The sequence below is a fragment of the Lissotriton vulgaris genome, chromosome 4_1 (assembly GCF_964263255.1).
Source record: "Lissotriton vulgaris chromosome 4_1, aLisVul1.2, whole genome shotgun sequence".
Lineage (NCBI taxonomy): Eukaryota > Metazoa > Chordata > Amphibia > Caudata > Salamandridae > Lissotriton > Lissotriton vulgaris.
This window is the reverse complement of record NC_141691.1, coordinates 1,662,638,732-1,662,658,459: the sequence shown is the minus strand read 5'-3', so window position 1 is coordinate 1,662,658,459 and position 19,728 is coordinate 1,662,638,732.

The following is a 19,728-nucleotide window of genomic DNA, read 5'->3' as shown; positions in this document are numbered from 1 at the left end:
AGAGTGGCCGGGCTGAAACACAGGATAGGGGAGGAGGGAAGCTGAAGCCCAGGCAGAAATGTGACTGTGAATGCCCGACCCCCTTCACATCACTCCACGGCCACCCTGGGATTCGCGCCCCACAGTTTGAAGACCCCTGATCTAATGACTCTTGGAAAGTTATTTGGCTTAATAGCATTTCTGGTTGGCTACCTGTGTCTCTCTACCAGACAAATGCGTATATCCTATTCAATTCTTAATGGACCCCATTACGTCCATTACGTCTAAATTACTTCCATCTTTTTGGCATTGTAAATTGCACTCTGGGTCCTTACAACATATGCTATTTGATTGCCCTTTAATTTCCAAATTTTGGTCTGACGTTTGGGATAGTATGCTAAAAATATTACCTATTCAAGATGTTCTTTCATATAAACTGTTAATTTGTAAATCGGTTGCTCTTGTACATCATCTCAATGACTCAGAAGAAAAAAAAAATATTTCCTAATTTCGGCTGCTTTAAAATCAATCACTTTTTGTTGGAAAGATGCTCCATCTCTATCTGTTCATGCTTGGTGGTCCTGGATCATCTTTACAAGAGGAGGTGCACAATTATGCCTACAAGGAATTAATCATGACTCTCATTCTTATCAGTCCTTGTGGTCACCTATAGATTCATATTTGTTGCTATGAAAGTATTTTCCACTATTTACTTTGTTTAACATTACAAATTTTGTAATTGCATTTTCTGTATGTTATTAGTAACTCTAGTTTATATATAAGATGATATAGTATGTACCCTTCCTTCCTTGCCCTTTTCCTTCCCTTTCAACTACTCTTCTTTTTTTCCTTTTATTGATTATAATTTCCTGAATTTAATCACCTATTATATTTTGCTAATAATTTGCATTTATAAATTGTTTAGGTATTATTGCCCATGCTAACATTTTATGTGTTGTCTATTTATGTCATTTTTCTGAAAATTTAATAAAATTATTCTGAACGTAAAAAGGTATTTGCACCAAGCATTACCACTAACGAGATCTATTAATGATAACCAAAAATATTTTGTGATCCGGATCAAAGTAACAATATTAAAGGACGAGATCCACAGGTGAGGCATTAAGACAATGTTGGGACAATATTGGGATAAAACGCACAGCTCTTTCTTCCTTCTTTGTGTGGGACCTTACGGTTCTGAGAAGTATTTTCCTAACAAACAATATGTGGGAGCTTATAGATACAAAGGCAGGAACAGTAGTTCCATTGGAAGGATTTGGATTCTGGCACAAGGCATTCATAACTGCGGTATGAGTCTTGCAAACTTAGGATGGTTTGTCCTTGGAAAAGATCATAACTATACCCTACTGTCCGAGGGTAAAAATGACTGTATTTCCAAATGTTTGTGCTGCTGGTAAATTTCATTCTGGCCTCTTCGACAGAAGTGGGTTCTTAGACTAAGCTTGAATGCAGTGTCCAGTTCACAGTGGTCTCTTGGATCTTCTGGGATCATAAAAGACAGAAGTAACCTTCAGGCTTTTATGTTCCTTTAGCAACAACAGTAGGCCAATCCCTTGGCCCCTGGAGAGTACTAGGAGTCCCTGGGTGCCAGCAGTAATCAGGGCCTTCTGTCTTCTAGTAGTCATATAGAGACTACTTGTTTTCAGGTGCTTCTTCCCATGACCAGTATTGTATGGAAGAGATGGTGGTGAAGTGTTAGTATTATCCTGTACACTAGCCAGTTATTTGTGAATTTTATCAAACCCAACCCTGACAACATTTCAATAAAATGACAACCTCCATGAGATCCTGACTGGCCGATCTCAGTGATCTATGGGTTTATAATCCTGAATAAGCTTTCATTTCAAATTTACGAAAAGAAGAATACCACTTAATGCACTCCTCTTTCCGCAGTTCCTTTCTCAAGTCTGCTCTATGCCTTTCCAGAATCTCTCATCCAATATGTCCTAATCTAATATCCCTCTCCCGGCTGCAGTGGCCTTGTTCCTCTTTATAACCACTCCTCTATGGAGATTAGATTTATTCCCCTCCAGCAGTGCTGGGGTTGATTTTGGCTTCTACCGGGAACGTTGAGAAAAAGAAAGTCTAGGGTGGCTCTCTGCATGAAGAGTTTCAGTTTCTGAGCACCAATTTGGGATCATCACCTCAAAAGGAAGGGCAAGAAAGTTGCCCTTAGTGTTGCCTAGTGGTCCGGTCCCCCTCCCAGATGGCAAATCACTTGTAAAACTACCCCGGCCTTCCTGCACCAGAGGAAACCCACTCTCCTCCTGGAGTAAATTCATTAATAGCCAGCCAGGGATTTATAGTCTGCCTCTGGAGAATAGCCATCTGCAAACCAGTTCTAAACCATTTGCCCTTATGCAACACAGAGTACACTTTTTAAAATCACTTATCAAAAATTACTTTCTTCAATGAATTAAATGTTTAATTACAATTGGAAAATCACTATTATTGACTGTTCTATCATGTTACCAGGCAAAATATACAATGATGAAGTTTTCTTTATATTATGAGGTCTAGTAATTGAAAATGCAGCTTTACCTACACAGTGGAAAACTGCTTTTGTAACACTTCACTGTAGGGACCTTCTTTACTTAAAATCTATCATGTCCTACATGTGTATATCAAGCATCCGAGCCTGCGAACTTACCAGGCACACTCTAGGCATGACGTAACTAATATATAAAAGTAGATTTTCCTACATGGTAAAGAACTTTAATTCTCATGTGTCACAATAGTGCTTTTAGGCTGCAGTCAAGCCAGTGCACAATGGGGCTGTCTAGAACCATCATGTTTAGTCATAAAGGTGGGTGGCGTAAAACATGCTGCAGTCCACATACAGCATTTAATTCCCATCCCACTGGTATTTTTTGGTGCCAATTACCATGGCCTTGCATTAACTTAAAACAGCCAATTAGGTAAAACCTGTCTATAGTTTCAGCAGGATTGCACATTCACCTGGCACTGTTTAGTATTGACATAGCACCCAGATACCTAAACCTAGAAAAATAAAACAGGAGAAGAAGCAGCCACTACAAACCATGCACTTTCATAGAGATTTCTACTACAAGCAAATAAAATATTTTAATATTCCCAGCCTCATCATTAGATGGACCCAGCTGACGAGTATTCAAACTTAATGATCAATTCCAATGCTAGGCTGAAAAATAAAGATATTCCAAACATTCAGCAGATGAAAAGTAGCAGATGTGGGGCTAGTCACAGGCACATACCATGTTGCATGCATTGCCTTTATTCACCATAGATTGACAGGCAAACCAGCAGAGACTTGACCAACACCAGATGCTATGAAATAGTCTGGTACCTGGTTTTTCTGAAACATATATATGATTTATTTTTTAATAGTTTAAGTGGGGTGGGTACAGAACAAAATATCAAACACATTTCACCTATAAGGACTAGGGAGTCTTTATTGGGCATACGGGCAGCAAGTATCTGGAAGCCCATCACAGTTGTCTGGAAGGCGTGCATGGGTGAGAAAAGGCAATATATAGACTTAGTATAAAGATTTCCAAGGATCACAGTATATTTAAACAACCATTTGCAATGCAATCGGTCTCACAATTGAGAAAGTTAGAGCTCTTGGCATTGAAAATGACAATGCTATTCAATTTTGTTTTTTGGTATGCTTGGGGGTGATGAACTTTGCATAGTGCTATTGCTATTTGTATTACCTTGGGGCACTGGAGAACTAGAACATGGGAAATAGGTTTTATGAGGTAGGGGAGACAAGAGTAATATGCTGGCTGGCAAAAAAACTAATTTCATTTTGGAAAAAAGAAACACCTATATGGAAATTCAGGATTAAGTAAAGCATGTGAAATGTAAACTGGAACAATATGGTTACCTCAATGGTTTTACACTTATAGAGAAATCAGCAAGTGTTTTTTGACTGAAAAGTTAAGGACATGACTATAGGAGAGATGATGCTATTGGTTCGAGTTATTGCGAGTGGACCATACATTTACATGCGTTGTAACTATCTAGTGACACCATAAAGAGGAACTTTTGAAAACAGCTCCCTACTTAAAGGGAGCACAAATATATCAACATTTCTGGCTCATTAATCATAAGGTATTCTTAGAATTGAAGACATACATGCTCGAGAAAGAGCAATAAATGAGAAGAGTCCACAAATAATTACAGGATGCAGTAGTAGTGCTAGCTGTGTCTGTGTTGGTGTGTGCATGTGTGTCTTTTTTAAGTGTGTTACTTATACTGTGTGAGAGAATGTCTGTTTTTCTGAGAGTGTGAGCTTCTGGGGAGTAAGAATGTGTTCACGAGTGTCATGTGCCTTGAGGCAAAACTCAGTTTATGTTTGGCAATGATCAGAAATGGATAGTGAGAGGAGTGGGTAATTTGGAATGGGACACAGCAGAAACTTACCTATGAGTAGCTTCACGAGTGTCATGAACCGTGCGGCAAAACTCGGTGTATGTTTGGCGATGGTCGAAAAACAGATAGTGAGAGGTGTGTGTAATTTGGAATAGGACAATGCGGACACTCACCTACAACATCACGACGAACCTTATGTGAAAGCTAGCAGCAAGGATGGTAAAAAGCAGCAGTGACAAAGTGAAAGTTGTCAACCAGGAAGTGAAACATGACAGCCAGGAGGCAAGTGGCAGGGAAAAAGCTCCACTCTCACTGCCAAGTACTTAATATTTGCAAGTTTAATCTTCATGGAGGTAAAATTTGCAGGTATTTTCCACAATCTGTGCCTCTATGTTTCTAATTGGAGGAACGTCAGTGCTGACGCTTTTGCAAAATGGTTGGCTACTCTGATTGACTCCTACAATCTGAGAGTCCTATGTGAGTTGGCCATGTATTGAAAAGAAAAAGAAGTAAACATGAAATCGACAGGCAATAATTAAACAAACAAGCACTGTTCATCTAATGCCATAGTCCCGAAGCAAAGTGACATTTCAAAATCATGCAGAAACACCTACACGAGGAAGAAGTACACAGGACAACGGACAGGAATCGGAGCTGAGCCAGGAGCAGTGTGGGTCTAAGGCAAGAAATCTGGTTGCTGTACTCTCGAATCCAAGCAGACTTCAGCCTAACGGGTGGCCGTTTTTGCAGAGGCCGCCGGAGGCTCAAGGGCCGGCGCCTTAACCCACGCCGAGCCCCAGTGGAGGAACCGGTTCTGGGCGCCCAGAAGCGGCAGGAAGGCTTAACACCCCACAGGGGAGCATCCTGTTGGCACCAAGGAACCCCCAGCCAATAGGGGGGACAGCATGGTACAAACCCCCCAATGGGGGACCAGCTGCACGGAACGGACGAGCAGATGGGGGGGATATAAGCCACCGCTTCCCCCAGATAGCTCCTAATTTTCGTGGAGCGGGGGAAGCGGCGCACCTGAATTTTTGGAAGGACAATACCTTAGTGCTCAAGGCGAAGCTATGTCGGAGGAGATGGAAGAGAGCCCGAATTCCCAAGCGGTCTACTACCCAGCCAGCGAGGAGGCGAAGCTCTGCCGGTCTGGTTGGGGGCTCGGAAAAGCGACAAGAACAAAGTAGGTGCGCCTGCTCCCAGCCCGTGCAATAACCTTTTTCTGCGGAACCCTCGGGACGCTGCTCCCGGCGGCGGCGAAAACACCATTTATGCAGTGCCCCAGAACCCACCGAACGGCCCTGGGCATGGAGGCGGCGGAGGCCCCCACTCGCAACCAACAGGTCGGTGGGCCAGGAAGATAATCTCGGGGACGCATTCCTGATAGCGGGGCCCAGAGGCGCATCCGATGTGGTGGCCCGGTGGTCTGTCCAGGCGGGCACCAAGGGAGAACGAAAAGCAGATGCCTGGCCGCGCAACAGTCCGGCCTGCGCAGGGATCCCTCAAGAGGTTGGGGGACAGTAGAACGTCGCGGGAGTCCGCCACGGAAGCAGAGCAGAGGCAGCAAGAGGGCTCAAGGTGCGGAATGCGCAATGCTGAAACATGCGGCACCCTGCAAATCACAGTTGAACCCGGCAAACCGGCGACCAGAAGAAGTGACCAGCTGCAAGAGACGGAGCCGCCGGCCGAGGGAACAGAGGACGCCTCGCCTACTGCCGGGAAAAAGATGGTGACGGAGAAGGAGAAAGCTTGGAGAGGAAGGCCATGGCTTAAAGAACTCCTACCACCCTGGGGTACCCACCGCGATGCCGAAGGGGCGCGGGCCGGGGCAACCCATCGGGCAGCAGCAATACCACGTGGCAAAGCGGAGGGAACAATCAAGATGGCAAAGCGTCGTGTGACGGGGTATCGATTCCCGGCGGCCGAAACAGAGCATGAAAACACCGCCCCTCCCCCACCTCTGATGGAATCAGGAAGCCCGGGCGAGTGATGTGGGCACGGTATCCAGCGCTACATAAAGTAATTGGTGGAGGGAGCCCTGATCGGCGTTGCCGGACGGTGCAGGACAGCACCACGGACGAAGCCGAGAGCTAGGGTGAGTAATAGGCAGATCGAGTGAATAGGATTGAAGATGTGGGCGAGTTTGTGGCACAAGGCTATAGCTGCTGGCTTTCCACTTAAGTAAGCAGGTTCGGGTCTGCCGTCAGCCAATAATTCTGTGGTTCAAAGATGTATGCGTATTTGTTAAATATAATTGGGCTTGTAAAAAGCGCTCCAATACCTTCGACCGAGTTTGCGCTATATAAAACTACAAAAGTCGAGCCTCTGTTAAGTTAATTAAAGTACAGCAAAGGTCAGTACAATTGCCGATTTAAATAATTTTCATGCGATGAAGTAAGTGCCCCGGGTAGAAGGGTGCGAAACAATGGCTGGGATCGGCACAGGTAATGAGGGAAGTGCCCCGGCGAAGAAAGGGTCCCGGATAGCGCGGGGCGAGACCGGCACATGGGATGAGGAAAGTGCCCCTGGTAGAGTTGCGAAAGACTGTTCGCAAGCAGCTCATGCAATGGGGAAGCTTTGTGCTAATACGGGTCGTAAACAGCAAAGTAATAAGATGGACCCGATGATGCGCATGCATGGCAGGCTCAGAAGTCCAGCATGTAACGTGAAAGACTAGATTGAGTGGGATCACAAAAAAGCCGAAAGATGGGAAGCTTAGGGTGCAGATAGAGCATTCCGTTTGAAAATGATCAGCGCAGGGAAGAGCTGTTAATGCGTGGAAAGCATTGTGGTATAAGAAGCTCAATGCTGATGTGGAGCTAGAAGAGAAAACCGTCATCACGATAAAGATGTGTAAAGATGCATCAATACAAATTTTTGTAAGAGTACATAAGTGAACAAGGGCAATAAAACAACACGCCGACCAGTTAATAACAAACTGTAGAGGGAAATGAAAGAGCAGTGTAGGCACCACGATAAAGAGAAAATAGGTCATGAGTTACATTTAAAACCATTGCATTTGAATATAAACAAGGCGAGGAAAAGTACCACGGATCGCTATAGTGCAAGAGTTTTGATTTTACTAGAGAGTCTAGAGGGCGTGTGTTTAGAAGTGCGGCCAGGGAGAAAGTCCAACAGAATAATGACGTTGTCGACGGAGCTGCCCCATAATTTAAATGATATCCATACTCAGGCAACAAGACGGTGCACCAATTACTCTAATGAGGCCTGCATTGCAGAGACTGTTAAAGAAAGCCAAATTAGGCACAGTTGAATATACCAACATCGTAGACTACAATGTTAACCTGGTAAGCATGAAGAGGCTGAACACGATTTAAACGCTGATAAAGTGGCGGGGTTGCAAGGCAGTAACACTTGGAAACGATCGCAAAGGCAGCCGCACCCCCGAAGGAGGGTGAGGCTTAGAGGCCGGCGCCAGTTGGTACGGTTCAATACTGCCACCAAACCCCAGGCCCCTCTCCAGTAGGAACATTAATTACGTCAGTTGCTTCAAATCTTCCCTAGACAATCGTTCTAATGTAGCCCGAAACTTCTGGGCACACATGGGCACCCTGTGAGGTGCGCCTTCCACAGCCGCACCCCTAGCCTTAACGCTAAGTGCAGCTGCATACTGCCAGTCATGTTCGATCGCCCTTAACAGTCGACCCTGCATGCAGTCAGAGTGCCGTTCGGCCCCGCGCCGGCGCCCTGTAATCTGAACTACTCCATGCCCAGCAAAGTTAGCTGCCTGCAGTCAGACTTTCATTGGCACTTACCTGAAGCTGGTTCAGAAAGGAAATCAAAATATAGGTAGAATTGGAGCAATATAACACCTTTCATGTGCAGATAGAATGGTGGCACGGATCATGTCAAGCCGAGGCATGTTTCAGATCTGTCCGTGCTGGCAGAGAACAGTGGGGAGTCGTGGGGCCTAGGTAGGGCAACCATCTGGCATGGAGGCGAAGGCAGGGCAGTGAGTGTAAAAATTCAGGACGAAGGGATCGAGGCGGGCCGGGGGAACACGCCTACCTTCAAGAGATCGGTTGCGGGTGACGCGCCTTAGGCGGCTCTCCCGAAGTGCATTGAGCTGGGCTGGGTCGCGTTTGGCCATGCACATGTCGCTGTCCCGTAGTAGCCACAGCTTTTTGGGGTTTCTTAAGGGCGCATAAGTCTCGGCCAACTTCACGCAGTACAAGGACCACATTCAATGTGGTAATGATTTGTTCCCAAGTCCCGCCTCCGAGGTTTGCGTCTAACAAGGTGTTTAATTCATGCACGCACGAAGTCTCGTTCAACTGCAGGAAGGTCAAGGGACGCGAGGACACTCCCATGCCCGGGCGTCCTTCAAGCAGCGGAGATATCGGACGCAGCGTCTTGTCCCAGCAGGGGTGCTCAACATCCTCTATTTCTGGGCAAATCACTTGATTTCCCTGGCCAAAAAGGGGGGGCCGATGCGCTGGGGGGGCCGGGCGTGTCCCTCGAGTGCAGACCCGGACAAGCCCACCAACGTAACTAAAGAAACGAAAGTGCTAGCAGAGGAGATAGGGGTGAAACTCAGCTCGGATTGCCCAGCCCATCCCCCCCCCACCCCCCCAAAAGGGGGATGATGGCGGTAGCGGACATTCCGCATCCCGGTGCTAAATATCAGATGCGTAAGGCCAGTGGTACGGCAGGTGGGTTACCGACCTCTCAAAGATGAAAGGCGGGGCTAACCTACTCCGACTTGATAGGGCGACTTTGGAGCCAAAAAACTCAATTCACAGCAATGGCCACATGAATACGCGTGGCCACTAGATCAAAGCACAAAAGCCTGTCAGCACCAAGGTGCTCACCCCCACCTGGGCAGCCACTTTTCCCCAAGGGCACACATCCGTGCAGAGGGCGGACCACGACTATCCAATAACCCATCGCGCCCTGCCCACCATGAAGCGAATGTTCTTTAGGTCAACCGGCAACAGCGAGGGGATAATTACAAGTAGGCAAATTACAAAAGGCAGAGGGTGAGTACATAAGAACTTGAGGCAATCGTGCAACGGCAAATTTAAAAAAAAAAAAAAAAAAAAAAGGGAAATGCATATGACATGGCGCGGCCTAATAAGGCCAGAGGAAGGAATCCAGACAGTGGGCAGGTTGCGCATACTATAAGCCACAGTCCTGCCTCGACCAGGAGGCTCAAACATCCGGTGATTCTGGGCAAATCACTTAGTCTCCCGGGCCAAAAGGGAATGACTGTTGCGCTGGGTGCGAGTGCCCCGAGCACAGATCCTGCTCCCACCCCGGTGGGGGTACGGGGGCCGGCCTCTCAAATAAAGGGAAGAAGCACAGCCGCGCGCAAGTACACAAGGCCGGCTCAGAATATGTATGGCGGTTTTCACTTTGGGTCTGCCCCTGGTCGACTAGAACCATTCGGCCACGACCGAGTGTAGCCGGCGGAAGGAAGGTTGAGAGCCAGTGAGGTGCCGTCCGGTGACGCACTTGGGCATTTAAGCCACATTAACCACAGGAGCTGGGGGGAGCCGCAGGAAGACGTGAGCCTCCCTGCGGCGTGGCGGAAATTGTCACAACGGATGGCTAAGGAGACACACCAACAGGGCGGTGTGTAGAAGTAGGCCACTCACTTTGGGATGCCGCACGGCAGGGTGAGGTGGCCGGGCCAAGGAGGGGAGTAGCGAACGGAGACGGCGCTCGCGGCCCAGACCCGGCCGGACGGCAGGGCACAAAAAGGTAGCGAGTTGGGCCTAACTCCTTGGAGAAGCTACCCCTCCCTACACGCAAAGGGCGTGGGTGACCAGCCAAATGGCGGTCCCAGAGGTAACACGACAATGAGGACTACCAAGGATCAACGAAAGAACTGGTTTGGTAGGCGTGCCATCTACGAACTGAATGTACCACGATATTGATCTGCACAATATGATGATCGACATGTTTATGACCCAGATATGATTTATGACAATGAAAACGACATGTATGATTTATGACCCAGATATGATTTATGACAATGATGATGACATCTATGATTTATGACCCAGATATGATTTATGAAAATGATGACATGTATGATTTATGACCCAAATATGATTTATGACCACGGCGATGGCATGTATGATTTATGATCCAGATATGTGGTATGACATGTTTATGACCCAGATATAATTTATGGGGTATTGTGTTGACATGTATATGACCCAGATATGATTTATGATCCCAATAAAACTGCGGCCAACAACCACCACAACAACTACGACCTGGTTGGCTAAGTTATTGGGATGACTGGGGTATTGGTCTTGGGGTAGATACTTACCACGGGATGGGGGAGTGCGGGGGTTATTGCAGAGGCCGCCGGAGGCTCAAGGGCCGGCGCCTTAACCCACGCCGAGCCCCAGTGGAGGAACCGGTTCTGGGCGCCCAGAAGCGGCAGGAAGGCTTAACACCCCACAGGGGAGCATCCTGTTGGCACCAAGGAACCCCCAGCCAATAGGGGGGACAGCATGGTACAAACCCCCCAATGGGGGACCAGCTGCACGGAACGGACGAGCAGATGGGGGGGATATAAGCCACCGCTTCCCCCAGATAGCTCCTAATTTTCGTGGAGCGGGGGAAGCGGCGCACCTGAATTTTTGGACCCACCCACCCACACCTAGGAACCAGCAGTCGTCGCAGTGCTGGACAGCAACACAAGCATTGGCGGAAATTGTCACAACGGATGGCTAAGGAGACACACCAACAGGGCGGTGTGTAGAAGTAGGCCACTCACTTTGGGATGCCGCACGGCAGGGTGAGGTGGCCGGGCCAAGGAGGGGAGTAGCGAACGGAGACGGCGCTCGCGGCCCAGACCCGGCCGGACGGCAGGGCACAAAAAGGTAGCGAGTTGGGCCTAACTCCTTGGAGAAGCTACCCCTCCCTACACGCAAAGGGCGTGGGTGACCAGCCAAATGGCGGTCCCAGAGGTAACACGACAATGAGGACTACCAAGGATCAACGAAAGAACTGGTTTGGTAGGCGTGCCATCTACGAACTGAATGTACCACGATATTGATCTGCACAATATGATGATCGACATGTTTATGACCCAGATATGATTTATGACAATGAAAACGACATGTATGATTTATGACCCAGATATGATTTATGACAATGATGATGACATCTATGATTTATGACCCAGATATGATTTATGAAAATGATGACATGTATGATTTATGACCCAAATATGATTTATGACCACGGCGATGGCATGTATGATTTATGATCCAGATATGTGGTATGACATGTTTATGACCCAGATATAATTTATGGGGTATTGTGTTGACATGTATATGACCCAGATATGATTTATGATCCCAATAAAACTGCGGCCAACAACCACCACAACAACTACGACCTGGTTGGCTAAGTTATTGGGATGACTGGGGTATTGGTCTTGGGGTAGATACTTACCACGGGATGGGGGAGTGCGGGGGTTAAGAAACGTGAGGCAGGAGTGTAGCTGTCGAAGTGATTGGACTGGCGACCTACGTGGGAATTGGTTTCGTTCCTGGCACCGTGTGGGCGCCCTTTCGCACCTTGCTGTGTCCCCTCCGTTGTTTGTGAGGACTGGTGTGCGGGCCGTGTGAAGCAGTCGACACTCGTGAGGAAGAAGACTTAGCTGGTCTTGCTCCGAGGAACCGCAGGGTGTCGCCGGGAAGTTCCTGTTCTGCGATCGTGAAAGAAGAAAGAGGACTTCGCAGCCAACGTTACTTCCTGTATTTATACTGGAGTAAAGGAAGAAAGGTGAAGGCATACTGAGACTACCTCTGGTGTTCCTGCGTAAATGCTTTGGTGCAGGGAAGCAAGACTCAAGTCGAATACAGAGGGATTCGCACCAGTCTATGAGGTGAGCCTATAAAGCTGCGTGAGGTGAAGGGCGCGGAGCAGGTAAAGAGCCGCGTTACTGTCACTGAATAAGAAACTAACCCGAGGCAGAGTGTTTGGCGCTCGAGGCAAGAGTGAATGACAGTATCGGCAGGCGGGACTTGCTTATCTCAAGGAAAATCGGAGTCGAGTGAATAATAGTATCTGAGAATTCTGAACTATGTTAATATCATTGAGAGGAAGATGAACCGAAGGGGACCCAAACTGGATAAATATGAATTGCAGTGAGCCTGTGATACACTGTTAGGAGCGGTGAGCGGAGCATAGTGTGCAGTAAACCTTTGAAACTGATCGGTGGCAGTGAGTTGTTACTGCGTGAGGAAAGTGCAGAGGAACAGGGGGTGTAGCGAACCCGGGTTCCCACGATTGAAAATTCACTGAGGCAGCATTTGTGAGCTGTTTGAAATGTCTGAGAGGATCAGGGAAGGCGTTTAACCCCTGATGCCACGTGCAAAACGGAACTGAGGCAGTGATTTGAAGCTGCGTGTGGAGACTGCAAAGGAACAGACAGTGAGTCTGATCCCTGTGTCCGAGTAGATAACGGTACCAAGGCAGCGGGTTGAAGCTGCGTGACTCGTGAGGAAAACTCAGAGGGGCAGGGAACGAAGAGAACCCCTGGTAGAGTGTGTGACACAGATGTTGAGGAAGCGCGCCTAGTGAGTGATACGTGATTTCTGGTGATCTTTGACCTGTGGTTTACAAGGATCATTAATCTATAGGCATCCGAGCAAAGTATATTGAGTGATCTAAGGGACATTCAGGAAATAAACTTACACAATAAGAACCCCGACGGCCTGAACATAAGAGGCAAAGTAAAGAGAAATTTATTAGAAGAAGCAAAGAAAAAAAAAAGAATTAAAGGGTGATTTATCGCTTCCTGAGCCAATGATGAAAGGAGAAGGTGCCAGCTATGCAGATAAGGTAGAGATGAAGGTTAGGTTCAAAAAACGCTTACAGCCACCTATGCCGTTTATGGAGGGGGATGAAAGAAGCATCGCAAAATGGAGTCAGCTGAAAGAATATTTTGAGAATTATATATCTGTTTGTGAGGAAGAGGAAGTACCTCTTATACCTGAGAAAAAGGCTGAAATATTACTTAGCTGTTTGGGTACTGGAGGAAGGGAAATGTACCACGAAAGGGAAAGAGTGTTCAGGAAAGAAACTGACAGAAATAATTATGAGAACAGTGTGAATGTGTTGGATGAACATGTTATACAAGCCTCGTCTGTAATGGTACGAAGGGATGAAGTGGTGAAGGAAAGAAGGGATAGCAAAGTGGAAGTTAAAGCAAGCGAAATAATCCCGATGTGTACCATCGTCATAGGCGGAGTAGAGACTGAAATAATCTCAGATTCTGGATCACGTCATAGTGTGGTAAGCAAGAGTGAATGGAACAGAAAACTAGCTAAAATATATGGAGATGAGCTGAAAGAAGTCAACATATCCCTAAAATGTACACTGGGGAGGACATCAAAGTATTAGGACACAAAGTCGTGGATTTAAAGTACAAGGGAATGTATACTAGGAGTGCCATATATATAACGGAAAGTGGACTCACCCTGCTAGGGTGGAAAGATCAAAAGAAATTGAGAATATCTCCCAAAGAAAAAAATGAAGGGCTCATCAGTGAGCCGGCAAGGATCCAGAGCATGTTTGCAACTAAGGGTGAAACATTGATCGCTCGAACGCAGACGTGTAAGGTCGTGGCAGTTTTGGAAGGAGTCGCTAGGAATAGAGAATGTGGAAAAGAAGGAGCTAAGGACAAGTTTAAGGATAAACTAGAAACTTTCCAAAGTTGGGTGGACGAAAGAGAAATACGTAAGAAACAAGTGAGAAAAGGCAGTGAAGGCAATTTTGGGAAAAACAGAGAATTCGAAAGAGAGGGAGAGCGCATAATAAATACAGAAAAAGAGCGGAAAAGCATAAAATACAAGAGTAAACAATTTAATCACTATGAGACGAGGCAAAGTACCACATCGGCTGAGTTCAGGGCCGAAACTAAAGAGGAATATGTAGACAATTATGAAAGGGAAAGAGAAGCGGACACAAGTTTGATTGAGTATAAGGGTGAAAATACAGGAACATACCTTCAAAGGCCGAACAGTGATAAGAGGGAGAGTGAGAGTAAGGAAATGCAGAAAATACTAAAAGATTCACCTCTTGAGGTCTTGTCGGGGAAGAAGGGTGCACCCTATGATTACAGGAGAAAGCATAAGTGTCATGGCCCAGAAAACACAACTGAGTTCTTCCAGGGGAGTCTCGAGAAGGAACTGGAGGATGGACATAGGTCAGCAGAGACTGGAGCTAATGATCAGGAGCTGCTTGAAATGAATTTTGATAAGGTTTTGGAGACTGTGTATGGCCAAGGAAAGGAGGGTCGAAGAGGGCTTAGACCAGTCACAGAAGATGACATTGAAAGAGAGACTCATCGTGTCAGAGGGAGTAGTTGGGGAGTGCCCCGGTCCAAGATACTGCTCAAGGAAGAGAACAACATTTCCGCCAGGATCACCCTTCCGGAGGGGGAGGGAAAGACTAGTAGAGGAGTGCGGAACTCCATGTTGAAGTAAACTGTTTAGAATGGTCAGTCAAAGGGGAGCATAGGTGGGAAATAATTGTTGTTGCACCTTTCCCCTGTCGGGTCCCTGAAGAGGCTGGTACAGCAGGTTTTGCATTTGGCATGGATTCAAAGGACATCAAGGGGAGACTTGTTGGACCTGACGCTGATCATTGTGATGAGAAGGAAAACTGTCGTAGGAGTAGGGGAAGTTGCAGAGCAACGTGGTTCAGGAAATTCCCCAAGAAAAAAGAAGTCTGTGACTGTGGCAACTCACCGGGGTGGAGAAATGGTTCAAGCATTGGGGCAATAATAGACTATAGTGCCCTGGTTTGTAATGACTAGTGACACAGCATACTATTGCATGATTTTCTTTAATGTTGAAGAAAGGACATCTTGCATTGGTCCCTTTGCCTCCCTTCCCTCACCAGGTTTACGGTTGTATCATATTTTATACAGTGGGAATGGGGGAAAAAATATAACGAGTAATGTGTTGTACTTTAACTCTTGTTTTGACTAGTTGCACCACCAATCTTACATGGGATTTCTCAGTCATTTTTGGGGTATTAGTTGTGTGTTATACTTGTACCTGGAATCCTTATGGGCAGGTGTTGTTATTACCTATTTCACCTCCTTTTCCTTTGGAGGAAGGAAGGCTGTTCTTCTCCTTAGAAGGGGGGCCTTAACACTCTCATCTAGGGTGTTCTGGTTTGAAACTTAATGGGGTCCTTAGTGTCTTAACCCCAGGGGAGAAAGGTCTGGACATGGGTGGGACCTAGCGGATCTATTTAACCCGTTATCTAGAGCCCTTCTAGTTAGTTGTTACAGGGGTCTACCTGTAGGTTACACTGTCAATTTGTTATTGTTGCATAGGACTTTGCTTCATCCTTTGGTTTCTTTTCTCTGTTCCCCCCTCCCCCCTCCTCTTTCCTGCTCCCACGCCTTCTCTCGTCTCACTCCTCTCTTCTCTCCTTTCTCTCTCCTACAGTTTCCCCCTCACCTCTCCTTGGGATCCCCCCCCCCATTCTTCCCTTTGTTCTCCTTAGGGTGGTAGGTGTGTTGTAACCTCTCTTTCTATTATCCCCCCTTCGCCCACCCCTCTCCCCTTCCCCACTTGGTACTGTCCACTCTGCCTCCGGGAGCTCGTGTTAGAATGTTGGCTGTGAGAGCTTACCGCCAAGCTGGGAACACCTGTTTGCTCATGACTAATAAATTGATATCAAGAACCCTCTTGGAGTAGTGATTCTTTACTACACACTGTTTATCTAATGCCATGTTCCAGAAGTAACATCCTGGAAGAAAGAAGTAAAGCAACATTTTGAAAGCATGCAGAAACATGTACATGCAGGAAACCATTACAAAAATAGTTTTCCCAAATAAGATATATCTACTGAAAATGGAAGGAAACTGTACATGGCCGGTGCTCCTCAGCCTTAACCCCTTCGCTGCGGCAACAATTCCGCCGCAGCGCTAGGTGGGATGGGGGCCGAGCGGCGCTCACATGCTCGTGACGGAACCGCTCCGTCACGAGCCTGGGTTGAGCTGCGCTCATGACGGAGCGGTTCCGTCATGGCCCCGCCCGCTCAATGGAACGTCCAGCGCAGGCGCGTAATTCGCTCCACGCAGGCTCGCCGAGCGGGCCATGACGGAACCGCTAATTCATGAGCACAGCTCAACCGATGCTCGTGACGGAGCGGTTCCATCACGAGCATGGAAGGAGTTAAACGGAAGTGACATATCAGCTGCAGAACGAGTTAGAAAGCCACAAAGAAGAGCGGCGGTGGCGTTAACCTAAAGCAAGCAGCAGGCAGGACTAAAGTTGTTTTGTTTAATTCCATAAGGTCATGCAGACAGTGCATGCGTGCTACCTAGGCTCGACTTAAAAAGGAATGCAGGGTATATCATATACATGAAATTGGGGTATTAGTTGAGGGGGTGAGTATCTATCTCAAGTAATACCCACAACCCTTGTCGGGGTGAACCACTAACATCAATGGATAAACCTGAGATCAACCCTCTAGTAGTTATTGTACAGAGCAGCGAGCAGACATGCTTCACTTAGTGACAATGTGTAAAGTATTAATGAGATATCAAAACAGTAATAAAGTCAAAACACAACACATGAGGCAATCCAAAACCAATTTAGAATAATGGAGTAACTGTGAATAAATAAATAACATCCCCAAACTACTTTATTCTAATAGAGGAAACTAGACTTAAGAATATTTAAAATGTAAGGTTCAAAATAGTGCCAAAGAGCATTGTGTGTCATCTGATTGTGCTTAACTGGCATAAGTTGAGGCTAACCGCGACAGAATGTGGGTTACATATTAAAACCAGTTTCGACCCGGTCAGAAATTTCACTTTCTGCATTAGTCTCTGAAATGGATTCAAAATTGCTGCTACTGAGATTCTACAGGACAAAAGGTTTCTAATCCCAGTTAATGAAGTCTCTTGATCATTGAGACCATTTTCTTACCTAGTACCATGGCTGGGTAACTACCTATAAACACTTATTGACCAAGTAGTATCAAGATGATGGGTTGTAGTGCAGTGCAAAAAATAAAAGTGGTGATTGATAAAACAGGATAGAGGAGAGAAGAAAAAGATTTATTGAGAAAATGCCTTCTTCCTGATTAAAAACGAGAACAGTGCAAGAGAGCAGTGTTAAACAAATAACTGCATTAGAGCTCTAATGCATTACCTGGGATGGATGACCAAATGAAAATATTGATCATCGCAAGTTTTTGATGGGAATCCTTTGAATACCTATTGGGTTCTACTCACTAATCACTGCAGACATTGTATTTGTTTCTGTCGTCCAACTATTTCTAATTAGTTGTTAGTCATTTATGGATTGTTCAAACCATTAAGACAGACTGAGATAGTTTCTCTTCTAGACCCCTAGGTTTCTTTGTGGTTTAAATAGGGGTTATTTGACAGGTCGAATTTGCAATTTAAAAACTGCACAGCCAGGCTAGAAATTAAAGGCCATAAGTCATGTGTACACTGTCGCCGAAGTGGAAGGCACAGTGGGTGCTGCAGTCCACTGATGACATTTAACTTACAGCCCCTGTGTACCATATATGTCAGAAATGGTACTCTGTCCATGTAGGGACCATAATACTTGTCAGGAAAAGTCAGATACACAAACTAAATTAACCTACTCACCCTCTGATAACTTGGTACAGAGCAGTCAGACTTAACTTAAGAGGCAACGTGTAAAGTATTTGTGCACACATTGATTACAGTAACACAGTGACTCTGCATCATTTTAGAACACTAAAGACTATTTACCTGAGTAAAACAAGACCAAAATGACAAAACATCCAATAAGTAGAAGTTGAGATATTAATTTTTAAAGATAAAATCCCAAAACAGCACTTAGAAGTCAATACCACTAAAAAGTTACCAGAGGTCACTCTGGACCAGGTAAATCCAAAGTTCAGGTGACTGTGATGGAGGGTAGGCTGGCTACAAGACCCAAGTAGAGCCCACTCAAAAAGTACCTTGGATGGAGCAAGCGTTGGCATTGAAGACTCCATGTGTCAGTTCCAATTCACACAGTTGGGTCAATGCATCGATGTTCAGTCTCGCAGTCGGGTCCTGTGTCATTGTCTCACCCCTTATGATGCAGATACTGCATCGTTGTTGAGGCTCACAGCGGTTTTGAAGGATCAGCACTGCGCTGTCATCAAACCTCACAGTCGGATCCCACGTCATCGTCGTGGCATGCAAGGTTGCCTTTGGTTCGGCACTAGAATATAAATCAATCTCCTACAAAAAAGGAGATAGGAAAGTTGAAGGATTCAAAAGGTAGACCAGAATATCATCTGCATTGGCAGATAATTTTGTTACATTGGAATTATGTTGAAAACCTGCTATCAAGGGATTACGATGAATGGGTTCAAGAAAAGGTTTGAGACAGAGAAGAAATAAAAGAGGAGAAAGGGGACAACCTTGTCTTGATCCTCTGTGTAAGTTAAAATAAGGGGATAAAAATCCATTGACAGAGACACAGGCATGTGATTCTAAATTTAATAGCTTGATAAATTAAATTAATTTAGGGCCAAAACTGAGCCAATGAAGAGTTTTGAACATAAATTGCCAATTTATACGGTCAAATGCTTTTTAGGCATCAAGAGATACTGCAGCCAGGGGATCAGGATACCCTCTCCCTAATGTAAGAATATTAAAAAACATCTTGACATTATCCGAGGTAATCCTCCCCTTAATGAAACCAGCTTGGTCAGGTTTAATGAGAAGAGGTATATTATCGTCCAGTCTAGAGGCAAGGATTTTTGCATAAATTTTACAATCATAGTTAATTAAGGAGATTGGGCGATACTTTTGACACAAAGTGTGATCTTTACCAGGTTTGAGAATAATTACAATGAGCGCTTCTTAAAAGGAGCCCTCAGGTTTGGATTTCAATAGGAAAGAGGTGAACAGCTCAAGTAAACGTGGTGCAAAAATAGATGAAAAAGGAGAAATTCGTTCAATGGAGTAACCATCAATACCGGGGGCCTTAGCTCTCTTTAAAGATTTGATGGCATCAAAAATCTCCCGAAGGGTTATATCTTTATCAAGGAGAGCCATAGCCTCTATCAATGGAAGGAGGAGAAGGGAGATCTTTGAAGAATGATTGAATACGGTGCTCGGAGGGATGTGTATCCTCTGTGTATAAAGAATTAATTTGTTTTAGTTTAAAAGCAGTTTATTTGCAAAAGAATAAGACATAATACAGTAATCAAAGAATAATTCATATGTACAGAATAATACTGATTAACTACCTGAAAAAGGGAGGACGGAGGAAAAGAAAGAAACGATAGGGGGGTAGAAAGAAAGAAAGGAGGGGGGGGGTAGAATATCCATATTACGCATTAAATGCGAATAGTCAACAATTA